This window comes from Homalodisca vitripennis, chromosome 6 (genome assembly GCF_021130785.1).
Source record: "Homalodisca vitripennis isolate AUS2020 chromosome 6, UT_GWSS_2.1, whole genome shotgun sequence".
NCBI classification, from domain to species: Eukaryota; Metazoa; Arthropoda; class Insecta; order Hemiptera; family Cicadellidae; genus Homalodisca; species Homalodisca vitripennis.
This window is the reverse complement of record NC_060212.1, coordinates 99652850-99667109: the sequence shown is the minus strand read 5'-3', so window position 1 is coordinate 99667109 and position 14260 is coordinate 99652850. Positions and strand designations below refer to the sequence as shown.

The 14260-nt window shown below is 36.6% G+C and overlaps 1 protein-coding gene across 4 annotated transcripts in view; it reads right to left on the bottom strand.

Moving 5' to 3' along the window:
- LOC124364643 (laminin subunit alpha-1) overlaps positions 1-14260 on the bottom strand; it is a 180843-nt gene that overhangs the window by 111532 nt on the left and 55051 nt on the right. The gene's annotated exons all lie outside the window — the stretch shown is intronic.

Below are 14260 nucleotides of genomic sequence, written 5' to 3'. Positions count from 1 at the left end.
TTGTATTCTAATATTCATAGCAGTAACCCAGGTTTTTTATTTTACTTCCCATGGAGTTAAATAAACCTTGACTGCTTCCTAATTTTAGTGAATAAACTGCGTATTCGCATAGCAGATGGGGAATAAGAATACGAATAAAACAACTGTTATCACTTTTTATTCTCTTAGTATAAGAAGCTTAGGAATTTCACCTAGTCCTATAAGGACCCTGCGTTGCTTCCGGAGTGACAGGATATTCTGGATGAGTATGGATGGGGATAGGGGCCGCCTCCTGTTGATATCCATGAGGAAGAATTTAGGGTACTAATCTCAAGTTACCTCGGAAAAAGGGGAAGCCAGCTCTGAACCAGCTTCTACAGTCAAAGCATGCAGAGAGTGGCACAACCTTATGTATAGGCTAGCAAGAACCTTTGACACGTAGGAAACGAACCCCACCAACTCCAACAGTTATCTCCCACAGTAGATTAGACCTATCGAATTGCCCTTGTACCCCAGAATCTCGACATTTGTGGTTGTCGTTGTGATGTGCCGCTATTTAACATCCATAGTTTGAACAGATTTAAGTGACACTTTTGATATTCCGTTACATCTGTTTATTAATGTACGGTAATCATCGATAAAAATCTAACGTGTTAAAAAAAATCTATCGATAAAAAGTCCGTAGCCAACGTGATTGCGAAATCAAGTTATGTTCAGTGGTGTCACTAACTATTAGTCAGTTTAGGATAGACCGCTCAAATATTTGAGTAGCCCATTGGTGGGGCGGACACGGGTACAGCGTTACAAAGCTACAATGAAATAGTGGCAACAGCCGATGCACAATAAACCTATTACGGGCCGGAAGGGGAGTCGAACTACGCCCAACAATTAATTGTTACAAGATATAGCGTACGCGTGTCTCGACGATAGGCCATCGAACTGGATGCGATCTTTGGTACTTTAGTACCACTGTGCCTCTATCTGCTGCATGTTATTATGCAATAGGAGTAGGAGTAGATTAGGGTAGCATAAATATGGTACTAGTAGTACCAATGTTATAGTTAACCTTTACGATCGCTCACGTGATCTGAACTTGAATTTGGGTACTATCTCGATGGATGTTTTTCTTTTCCGCTAAAAGTGCGGGGTAGCGCCTCCTAGGCTCGCATCGGTGCCAGAGACATTTCCGATCGGTACTTTCCCGACCCGATCGCGTGCCTGATCGTCCAACGTGACCTGACGTTGGCGCTCGTAAAGGTTAACTTTTACACCGCGTAATATGAAGTAGTAGATAGGGACATAGCAGCCAATCTGGAACTTTCACACCACACTGTGTGAATGTGTTTGCAGAGAACGGAACAATACACCCACACAGCAGTAATATAGACTGAAGTAAATAACCCGCCCTCTACTCTAGTCGATGTTTAGTTCCGGTTTACCGAGCTGTCGGTAAGATAACACGACGCTATATTGTCTTTGGCGCTTTATTTATTTTATTCGCTGTAAAACGTTACGACCCTGATTATATGGATATTAGCAAATAAAATGGCACTCATGGAAGACAACCTTGCTAGTTTCAATTTTAAATATCAAAGAGTGCAAAGCAACTTGAATAATTCCGAGTAGTTAAAAAGCAATAATGAGGCAGTTTCAGTGCTGAATATTTGAGTTAATTTGATTCACCATCGGTTGGGTAGATGTGAACATATATGAGAAACCAACAATTATACTAGAGTAAAGAATAAAACATTACAATATACAAAGGTCAACGAAAAGGAATATCACATAAAACGATATTTGAGGGTTATTAGTCCAGGAGCTGAGAGCCTATTTGCACACAACACACACATTTTTCTAAGAAAGTATTATATCGTTAACCACACTACATTTGGTGGAGGTCGAAATAGAAGATCATCAAAAGGGAAACGTCATATTGTTCCTAGCTTCGTACACTGCAACTATGAGATAAAAAACCTGAAGATCGCAATTTTCAAGACAACCCAATGACTCAACTTCAGCGCTACAATGATACGTCCAGGATGACCAGACTTCCGGATTCAGGAGGACATGTCCTCTTTTTTAATGTTTGTCCTCCTGTCCTCCCGGCTTTTTAAAATGATTTAAAATGTTCTGCTTTTTGGCGAGCGCTTAAATTTTCAAAAATAAGAGCATCACGTTAAAAATGTCCTCTGATTTCCAAATTCCCGAAGATAGACCATTAAATGTTGTTGCAGCGCACACGTAAAGTCATGGCATGTGAATTCAGTTGTGTGTTGAGTGCTGTTTATAGTGTCACTGACTCACTGTTGTTTCTATCCGCTCAGCTGCACTGGCGCTACTACCTCTTGATTTTATATTTATGTATTACTAGCTGTTTCCCGCGGCTTCGCACGCTTTTCTTAAGCTTTGCCCGTGTAAGAGCATTTCTGGTTCAAGTAAATTATATTTCCATCGCCAATGTGGAGTTTGCCTTGATGTCACGATCATGAAAATCTATTAAAAGTGTATTGTACACGTACATGTCCTTTATTATAAAGTGTTCTAACACTCAACCTTTAAGTTCAAGCAGAAACTTATTTTAAAGACAAATATACATCATAACTTAGCGCCATCAAGTAGTATTTGGCAGTTAAATATACGTAACTGCCTTGCAATTGCAGTTTATAATGTGCAGGCGATTTGAAAACTTTTATCTTTTGCAGCGCCGTCTCGTGGAGAGTTACATCAATGGGCGTAGCATACAAACCTTCTCAGCGGAAAAATACATATACATACAAATTTGCATAATGATCGGCCACATAGTTCACGATTCCATAAAGGACAAACACACAAACATTCATTTATATATATATATATATATATATATATATATATATATATATATATATATATATATATATATATATAAATATATGCGTATATATATATATATATATATATACGCATATATATATATATATATATATATATATATATAGCGTATATATATATATGAATGATAGGTTAACTTAAATACGTTAGAGAAAACTTCTAACAATAATTAATTCAATTTTATGCAATATACAATATACCTGTAATAGCCTCAAATAATACTTTTTTCGCCAATATATTCTGTACTATTTTATTTTGCTGTTTACATGTCAAAAAAATCCAATTTGAGTTTTTTATTTATATTATAATATGCTCAAATATAGTACAGTACTAATTCACATGTGCGTTAAAAAGAAATTCAAATTCAAATTTTATTTATTGCAGTACACAATTTTTACAATTGTATTGCATGCGTCTAACTTATTCCAATACAATTATTCTATAAGTTGAAATTTAAAACATGAATTTTGACCAATGTTACATTAATTAAATTTTTTTTAGAATCGCCAACACAAAAATGTCATTCATTTCGGCAACATAGGTAACAAAATAGTTTTATTGTTCCCAGCGATTTGTCATGAACTCATCAAGGGAATAAAACGCATTCGACACTGAAAGATCTTTTAGTCGAGCTTTGAAACGTCTCTTTTTTGCCAATTCTCTAATGCACTCCGGCAGTCTGTTGATCACAACCTGAGATGGAAGTTGTTCATAAGTCATCGTTCTGTGAGACTGAATCCTCTAGTTGTCTGTTCCCCTCGTATTACATCCATGGACGTCACTACTCCGTCTGTATCTACAATACAGGGCTACCTCCAGGATATAGAGGCAGGGCAAAGTCAGTAATCCCAAACTCCTGAAGGCATCTCCACACGACTCTAAATTTTAAATTTGCGATGATTCTGACTGCCTTCTTTTGTAGTCGAAAGGCTCTTTCAAAATTGTATGTTCTCAAATGTCTTCAAAAATGTTTTCGCAAAGTTAATAGGAATATTCAATGCTGTCCTCCGTTTAGGAATTTGCGTCCCTGGAAACGTCCTCCTCAATCTATCTCATGTTGTTGGTCCGACAATAAATTTGCTGTACTAATTTTTGAATAGCCATTTCATAAATTGGCAATTACAGTGGAATCACTACAGCCACTCTCCACAGTGGGTTGCTAGACAGCGTGCCTCGAGCTCAGGCCGGTTTACAACCGACACGAGTCAGAGTCAAGTCCGGCAAGTGGAGTGAGATGTTTGACAGAGATGCCGCATCGGTTCCCAGAATATCTTGTCAGTCTATCCTCCGCGTCTGTCTGCCTGCCGCCGCGGTGCCGCTCGCACTCTGTCTCGATCTCGGCTAATTTGAATGTCCTGGTGATGATATTGTGGAAAACATACTGTGGAAACTGTTGATGGGTGAGGCAATTTGTCTCGGTAATATCTTGGGTGTTGATACTTCTTCTCTTTTCCCTCAACAAAAGCAAGCATAATAACAGTTATAATACTTTCTACGAGAATTAATAACATTGATTCTTATATTTGTTGGATGAAATTTAGGGAGAGATTACTTAGAATAGAGGGCAATTATCTCGTGACTACGAAGTTTGATGTTATTTAAAGGATCTAACAACGTTAATAATAAGGTGATTTTGTACTTTGGTATTATACGGAAGATATTCCATCCCTATTTACTAATTATTACGCGTTATAAGTACACAAGTACATACATAGGTACGTATTATAAATAGAACAAGCTTAAGTTAACCTTTACGAGCACTCACGTGATCTAAGCTTGAATTTGAGTACCGTATCGTGTGATTTCTCCAGAAGTGCGGAGTGGCATCAGCATCGAAGCCCGCGCTGATGGCCAGAGACATTCCCGATCTGTACTTTCCCGATGTAAGATCACTTGCCAGATCGTCTAACGTGATTGGAAAAGTACTGATCGGAGTGAGTTTTGGTGCGGTATGTTTGGAGATGTTTTTAAAAATTTTGTTGTGAAGATTGAATATGAATATTTTAACTAATTATAATGACAATGAATAGAACTGTTCAATGCACGTTGAGATCACCGTCGATGTCTGAGTCGGGGAGGATCTGTAATCCTTCAAAGAGTACGCTCTTCGGAGAAGTATACTAGTATTGTTATTTTAGTAAGATGGATATGAGAATGTATAAAAAATCTACTTTTATTATGAAATGTCCCAAGCATTTTCAAGGTTACTCGTTTCTTGTTTTCTAACTTAGTAGATCAGGTAGTTACTTATTCCAGAAAGAATTCCAATCCTCATCCTACGAGGGTAATAAATCTCTTCACCCCTGTTCATTAATAGTATAGACAAGTAGTATAGACTGTAGTTATCTGGAGCTTGTAGTGTAGTCTCTTGCTACAACGGCGAAATTAACTGATGTTTCTTATCAGTACAGAAACCTACAATAATTGTTCTCGAATGTTTATCATGGAAATTCTCTTTGTTTCTACAACAGTTTCATTGCTGCTTATCACTGCTATTAACATCACATTACTTTAAAATACTTATCAGTCAGTTAGTTATTAAAGATAGTCTGTCTGCTCCTACATCTCTTCTGAACATTAGCAGCAGATCAACTTTTGTTACCACTGTTACTAACAACATACTACCTTCAAATACTTATCAGCTATTTATCAAAGATAGTGAGTCTGTTGAATAACATCTACTCTTCTTTCCATTGTCAGCAAATAAACTATTTATTCTCTCGTCGCTGCTATTAACACCAAATTACGTTAAGGTAAAATTATCAGTTGATTATCAAGGAATGTCTAATCTTAATAACACAGATTTTTATAATAATTATTGACTGTTTAATCAAGTAGAGTGCTCATTACTATCAACTTACAGTATTTCTCTGTTGCATATAATTTAAAGTTCCTTTGATGCTTCAATAGCTTCACTGTTGTTTATTAGCAACAGCGATGTTATAAGTCTTTTTATAGCCAAAGGTTAATCCCAGAGCTTTATTTGGAAAAATCCTCAGAAAACCATACGCATCTTTCGTACTTGAAAGGCGTCAATTCTTCAAACAAGACGTCTCACCTCCCCCATTCTTAGGAGGTCTACTTTGTTAGAGGATGGAGATGGTAAGAAAATACGTGTGCCATATGCACCATAGGGCTACTGCCTGTATCAGAGCAGAAGTGGAGCTCCCACAGCCAGGTCTGTACAAGTTCAGTGGACCCAGACAGAGAGGATTGTATGTAGATGTGCCGCTAGCTCCAATAGGTCTCAGTCCGTGGGCTAGCTGACAACGCTACGTTAAACACCCCAACTGGTCTATAGCTCCGTGTATTAGATCAGATACCGCCTTTGTCCATTGCAACAACTGGACTCACAACTTGTCTATTGCGCGTGGGTAACAACTTGAAACCCTTTTTCTTACTAACCATGAAAACGCAATCTATACGTTTGTTGTATTCTTTTTGCACCAGGGATTTTGAGAAATACAGAAAGACCCGTATAGCCTATTCGCTGCCATCTTGATATTTTTGGTAAATTAAATCAGATGATACCAATTAACTGAGTCTGATTATATGATAGATATTACTATAGCGTGTAAAATAATAAACTTAATGAAATAATTTTATTTCGTCAATGGGGTTTAATCAATATTATATTTGTCGTTTAATTAGATGGCCTGGAGTTCCAACATAAAACCATTTATCACATTACCTCAGGTTAGACTCAAAATATTAGTTTTAAGAGTACGAAAATACCATACTAAAACAGAAATTTGAATCTGATCCTTTGTGTGATAATGTGGACAATAGCTCCAAATATATCGTCAGTCGTCACTGAACGACATTACATGTATTTGTTATGCTGTTCATTAATGCCTCGCTCGTCGTATATGAGAAATATACGTTTCAAATTTGTGTTGGAACTTCAATACAAAGGTCCGTTAATGTATATTAAATTAGGATGTTAAGTTAAGTTAACGGACCATCAACTGACTTTCCTGAGACGATTGGTATATTGTGTGGACTAATGTACTTTTTATTGTTATTAGTTCATTTTAGTACTTAGTTCCTGGAGCGATACAAAACTCCAAATAAACCTTCCAAACAATGTTGTGCTTATTTTCTAAGACGAATCCCATATAATATAATATGACAATCGCGAGTAATGTTAGATCACAGGACCGCTGAAGTAAGTGAAGTAGGGTGTATTACTCAACAGATTACTCACCCGGTGACTGATGTGTAGAACACGGTACTGATTTGTCATCTGTTTGCTGGGCAACACCCACATGCAATTAATTGGCACATGAAAGCTCTTCAATCAATTCAAACACCTATTTACATAAAGACTGCGTGGGCCATCCACAATATTTGTGTGGGTTTCCGACACAATTGAGTTTGTAAAGTTTGGCCTGTAAGTAGCATCGACGATTGTTGAAGTCTGCTTATTTGGTTACTCGCTCTTAAGAGCCGGCTATAGCGAAACGACCTCGAGGTTTCTCCGTAAGGCCAATGTTAATCGTCATACACTTTCAAGCCCTTATTGTTGATGGTTGAGGTATGGGAGATGTCTCATCTCAAATAAATAATTAATACGTATCCTAACACTGTCTAGCATTTTCGATATTTTTATTGGTTATTCAGACAAAATATCAGTATTCTTTGTGCTTCATCGCTTAACTACTCAGAAAGTACACACTTACGAAAAAGAACTAAAAAGAGTTTGAATACGTATTAATTACATCTTTAAAATTAAACATATTTCATAATTCTATGACTGAAAATTAAGTACAAGAGGTTTAACATAGGTTTTGTGGCACCAAGAGCAAGACAGCCACCAGTAAAGCCTGCTCTTGGTTTATGTTTGTGAAGAAAAAAATAAATGTTAGTAAAGCCTGCGCTTTTCTGTTCCCATACAAGGACGTAGCCAGCGAGGGATCCAAGGAGTCAGGATCCCGCAAAATTTTTAATTTTTTCAATTAATTTTCTAGTAAACTATTATTATTATTATTTAAATAATTCAGTATTACTGACATGTACTGCTGAAAGATCGTTCTTAACAAAGAAACGGGTCAAGAACTTTTTAAGGAACAAACTGGGGCCCTACTCTCTGTCCACTACGAGAAAATATCAGTTGTCTGGACCACCTCCCCCACCAAAAAACTTTTCCTGGCTACGTTCTTGTTTAGAGAATCGCAGTGATTTCAAAGAGAAATTATTATTTTGATCATGTGTATATACAGGATCTAAGAAATTTACATAATCCAGTTATTCTTAAGTGAAAAGCAATGAGGCATCACATGACTTACCTAATCAGTAAAAATCGATAAAGACTATTCATTGAACTCGGATACAGGAAAGATGTGTGAGCTAAAGACTCCGAAGCTCAAATCACCATGATATTGTATGATATAAAGAAACATTATTTTGTATGATATAATGAAGCATTACAATACCATTTAAGGAATAATATGACTGTGTACATGGGGTTTTTCATATGTTTGGAGACTAACGCATATGAAAATAGTTTTGATGCTATGAGGAGCACAAAAACTCATATAGTACATAACATAAAAGTATATTAGTGTTAATCCTCCTTAAATGGTAATGTAACAGTATATGATAAACATCAGTATGCCAATGTCCAGTTTGTTAGTTACATTAAGTACAATAGCCTATAGCATAGCATAGTATTCAATGTCCATATGTTGAACACTTCCATATGCTATGCCAATATGTTATCAATGTGACTAAAAAACTTAAAATATGCATACTGATGTCCATCATAATAATGCTATTACATTAGTACTTAAGGACAATTGACTTTGATTTACTTGGAGTTCAGTGTAATTACGTTTTAATTGGTAAAATTCTATTGTTGCCTCATCCACAATCCATTTTTACAGTTTAATAAAAGGATTCTGGATGTCTAAGAAACTTTTCTCAGCAACGGCTTAGTTTACACATAGGCTACATTACGATAGTTTCTGGCAGATACGCTAATAACAAACCATTTTCTTCTTTGAAAACATACAGAAGGAATACGGTCGATGACCTCTGAAGAAGGCTTGTTAGAAGAGTTGCACCTTATAAGGTCAAGGAACTAGACAGACAGACAGACGGTCGGACTGGAGGGCCAAATGTCTGCAGTACGCATGCGCCCACCGTCCGACATCCCACGGGCGCCTGCAGCCCACGGGTCGTATCCGGGAAACTCCTTCCGTCCGCGTCCTTCACGGCCTGGCAATAAACATCATCGGTCCCAGAACATTACCTTGCGGTGTCCACATCACAGTAGGTGAATGTACGACTGATGGAGCGACGACAGGACGGTAATAGGCTGAGCACGAATTGCCGATTTGATCTGGACGACCTCAACCACTAAGTCCACAGCACGCATTGCTCCACATACGTATGCCCACACTCCGCCCACGTTCTCTCCTGGACGTGGAGCTGCGAGTTCGGCGATAAATTACAAAGATTTTGCCTTGTGAACATGTATGTCAACACTGACACGATGACAAGTAGTTTTACATGCCCAATTAGCAATATGACTGGATTCGTGAAACTTCTTGTGAACCGTGATGGAATTTAAAATCATCTAGTTAGTGACATGGACTGTTCTGGTCATTTATACAGTGGACTTTCTTAGGAAGTATGTATGAATAGATGGAAATTTTTGCTAACCATTTTTTTAAAGCTTTGTTGCGTACTTCTTTCTTAGTGGTATGGCCTGTTCTGGTAAGATTAATACAGTTATTCATCAAATATCAGAGAAATCTTTGACGCTCAGCTAATCCTAAGAGATTACGTTCAACTGATGCAACTTCCTGTCAAGTAGTGATAAAGTTCTTGAAAAGTCAAGTTAGTGATGTGGAACAGTGTGGTAGGATTAGAGTGTTACAAGTTATGAAATACATTGACTGAGTGGTCTAACTCAGCTAACCCAACGATAGTTACAGACGATATTGCTTATGGCCTATTGACTTGCTGAGCTATAACATTATACCTGTTTTGTCATGTTTTTTCCTATCTGGTAGATTGTAGACGTCTTTTTGTCCACCAGCTGCCACTAAATTTCTAAGGAAGATAAGGAATTCTTATAAATGCAACTGACAATTGAACTTTGCAAAAGAGGTTCACTTGGTAATGTTTCTGAGACTTGTGATTGACACAATTTCAAGTGTTGTAAGTTTCTTTTTTATTTCGAAAACAGCCATTAATTCGGGAAACAATTTATAGTTCAGTTATAAAGTTTGACTCAAATTTCTAAGAAAATGACAGTTGAAATAGTTAATTTTACAACATTCAAAATTTTAGGTCAATGCATTAAAAGAAAAAGGACATAGTCAAACTTGGATAATTCGGACAATTTTAATTCGGAATATTGCATAATTGGACCATTACTGTAGCCCTAGACTTTCATATAAGGCTACAATAAAGTAAGCTTACGACAATGTAGATCTCCATAATTCGAAATGTTGGAAAATTCTATTTTGTTATTGGTTTCTACAGAAAATAACTAAAAATCACCAAAGTTCATGAGCAAAAATATAGCAAGAGAAATTCAAAGATACCTTGTTTGGCACGACATACCCAAACCGGTCCCATCAACGAAGGATGAATTTGAAACATGGACTAATATCGATGTTTGTAAATTTCCTACTCCATGAAGATATTTGAGGAGCGACACACACATACTCGGCAATAGTTTCTTTAACACAGTATCTTAACAGCTTTATATTTTTAGCAGTGTTCCGTATCCAATAGACAATAAAGCCTCGACTCGGCGAACAACTCGGGCGGAACAGAAGAGGATGTAAGCATCGTAATAACAGCTATTCGCCGAATATGATTTACGAGTGCCACTTATCTACTCGACCCCTATTGTTTGGTCTTGGTGAAACGTTTTCATCAGTTTAGTTGCCAATAACTTCAAATAAATACGTTGGGAAACTCTGATTGATGTCCCGGGAAATTTCTTTATTTTTGCTTTGTATTTACAAAGCATTCAACTCCCATGAATCTTTCTTGGGTATTGAACTTCTAGAGAAGATGAGATCCAATAAATTTAAGTTTTTTACACAGGACCTCAGTTGAGCTTCTTTGGGTTTCAAAACTATTTATGATCCAACAAAAGTTCACGTAGAAAGAGTATTTGAACAAATCTGAAAGGATTTGTATAGATGAACTTGATCTAGGATTGGCAAGGATCTAGGGGCAAGTTTGTTATATTCCTAGTAATTTTGAAGAAAATAGCTCAAAATTGATTTAAATGTTCAGATAATTTATACTTATTCATTGCCATTTCAAATCACATTTCTCTAACATAACTTTAAGGACAATGTTACTATCAGATAAAATCTTTTCCTCCAGCATTCATAAATGAGGCATGAGGTCAACGATAGTCCTATTATGATGAAAAGATAACATATCTTGACGACCTTGTTTTCCGTTATCTGTTTTACGCCTTCTTATCATATGATTTAGATGTCGAGACGACATCGTCATTCGGCTTGTAGAAAGGCATAGCACAATTATATCCTCCGCAATGGCACCAACGATGCTTAAATAAAATAAATTGTTAACATCACGTTATTAACTCTGGACAAATCTGAAGAGAAAATACATGGTCTATATTTTTCTACAACCTCTCTGACGAAATCGAAACCAGCCTCGTGTATAAAGCAAATAAGATAACAAAAAGCAAGTTATATTAAAATTCATTAATTTTATTATTTAACCCAACTAGAGCCTAATAAACCTGAATTTTCTTATTATTAACAATTACATTATTGTTAAGATTTATTTAACCATACAAACTGTATTTTATTTCAAATTTCCCAGGCTTCTAGTTTGTTCTAGGTTAGGAAAAAGGTCTGTTTACATTTTCTGCAAATCTTCCTGATCTACTGCAGTGTGCTCCAGTTTTTATCGATTTTATTCACTGATATTTTGTTCAAACGTTCTGAAATGTAAAAACACAATAACTGTATATAAATGTGGTCAGCCAGGTGTTGAAGGTGTTGTAGCAAGGCAGAAGCTCTGAGTCCCGCATGAACCAGTTTGCATGGCGGAGGGGGATGGGAGAGGAGAGTCAATGACACTGTAGGGACCGTCTACGTCTTCGAGATCTGAGAAATTTGCTCTTTTTCCAAGAAATCCACTGCTAGTAAAAACAGTTTGTCGACAATCAACAAAGGATTATGCGCAATATTAGTTATATCTTATACTGGGAACTAAGCTCTTTGTAATGGTCTACTATATCGATATCCAAAACTTTGTAGAAGACGTAACAAGTAGAAAAGAAACTTTAATGATTAATGATTGAAACCATCTGGAATAAAAAATCTTTCTTAATGGAAACTGTAATGCAGTAATTAGTAAGTTTAAAAGATATTACATAATGAATATGAGCAAGATCGCAAAGCTTTATACTGTTTAGACTATACCCTTAAAAGACAGGAACTGCGAAACAGGTCAGCGATTTAAATGTTATTTGCCACTCTGGATAAGAACTATGGTATGAAAAGGTTGTTCAACATATTTGATGGCACTTTGTATACGCATATCAAATACATCAATCGATTATATGCAAAATAAGAAATGATAATTTACCTGCGGACGACAATAGTTCGTCGAAAATGTAAATAATAGGTTATAAAAGTAAACAGGTTGTTTTGTGTAGATAACGTGAAATAGTACACACAGCCTATCGCAACGCTACGAGTTGGGAGAATACCAAATCTATCAGCTGATGATTGCCAGCGGTGTACAGCCAGCTGTGACGTCATCAGAGCCAGCTGGTGTAGTCAAAGACCGCGGAATGGCAAGGAGCACTGCCGCGCCGCCGCCGCTCAGAGACGATCAAGTAACGGTTGCGGTGACACGTTATCACTGGTATTTACCGCCGCCGATAAGCGTAGTCCTCTTACCACTTACCAGTGTGTTGTTGACCTTTCTGCACAGATGTACTCTAATGACAGTTGCGCTGCGATATCCTGAACCGGCTCCAGTGATGTAGCTGCGATCATCCACAGGGGGGCATAGCACCCCCCCCCTCCAACCACAGCACACGATTAGCAGAAGTAGGACATTTTGTAATTAATCCACATTCTTTTGAAAATGGGGGTTCATAACAGATGAATGATTGCCTTTTTACCATGTGTAAGTAAGACTAATGGAGATTTCCACCGGAAGCGTAATTAATTGAATATTTTTCGAGTAAAGTCGCAATAAAATATATGATTTTTATTCAAATATGAATCACGGACCGGATGTATTACGACAAATTTGTTGAAACGATTTATCATTTTTATGGCTTTTTTAATCGACGGGAAACGGAGAAGCGATAAGAGAAAGTGGCCGACAAATTAGTCGAGCCATTAAACTATTCCCAGTAATCGAGTTATAATTAGAAACCACTTATGCAGACTTGACGGCGGTGATGGAAGAGAAGCGTTCTGCCCCGAGGTGTGCCCCCTCTACCTCCGATTGTCTATTAAATTACATCACCATGTTAAATTTGCATAGTGTTATAGTGTTAAAAGTATTTTACAGATTGCTGATTGAAATTTGCTATAATGTAAGCAATTTGAAATCGACCTGAACTGATATATGAAGACAAAGGAGAAAAATATCACTTACGTTAATAAATAAATTTTACACTTTACTTGTCTTGGATACGGACAACGTGGTATACAAGATCCAGTCAACCAATCAGACCAATAATTAGGCGGTTCCGTTCCCACGTTATACTGCAGCTCCCCTAATACGCACAATACCTCTCTGGAATATTTATTGAACGGCTCTATGTAACTAATATTTGACTCCAGGTAAAGCTTCAAAATACTACAAAAGAACATATCCATTCTTTCTACGTTTTATTCAACTTAAACCCGAATCCATTCTAGCTCTTTAAGCAATACAAAAATTAATTTTGAAATAGTAGCATGATTAAAAAATAGTTTTAATTTTATGGAATGAGACTAGCATTTTTTCAAAACTATGTTTTTGTGTAGAATAAAATTGATGATGGTAAGTGAAAATCTTACCTTAAATAAACTCTACCCTTAAAAAATGTGTTACATTTAGTTATATTTTCTTAAGCCCTTACACTGGTATCTTTGTTATTATTTGCTCTTATAAAAATGCTTGTGGCTACAGATTTGATTATGATCAAGTGAATGCACTTAAAGTTGAGCTGTTTCTAAGGCAAACTCTTTAACTAAGCGTTTCTATGATAACATTCTTCAACTAACCTTCAGTGTTTAGAAAAATTGTCGTTAAATAAACAGTGTTCGTGTTCTTTTCATAAATTACTGTACCCTAGAGCTCAATTTGGGTAGTTTAAATTAAACATTGCATTAGTAGTCAACAACAGTTTATTCTATAGCATTTGCAAATAGCGACTGCCGCAGGGGTTCCAGGT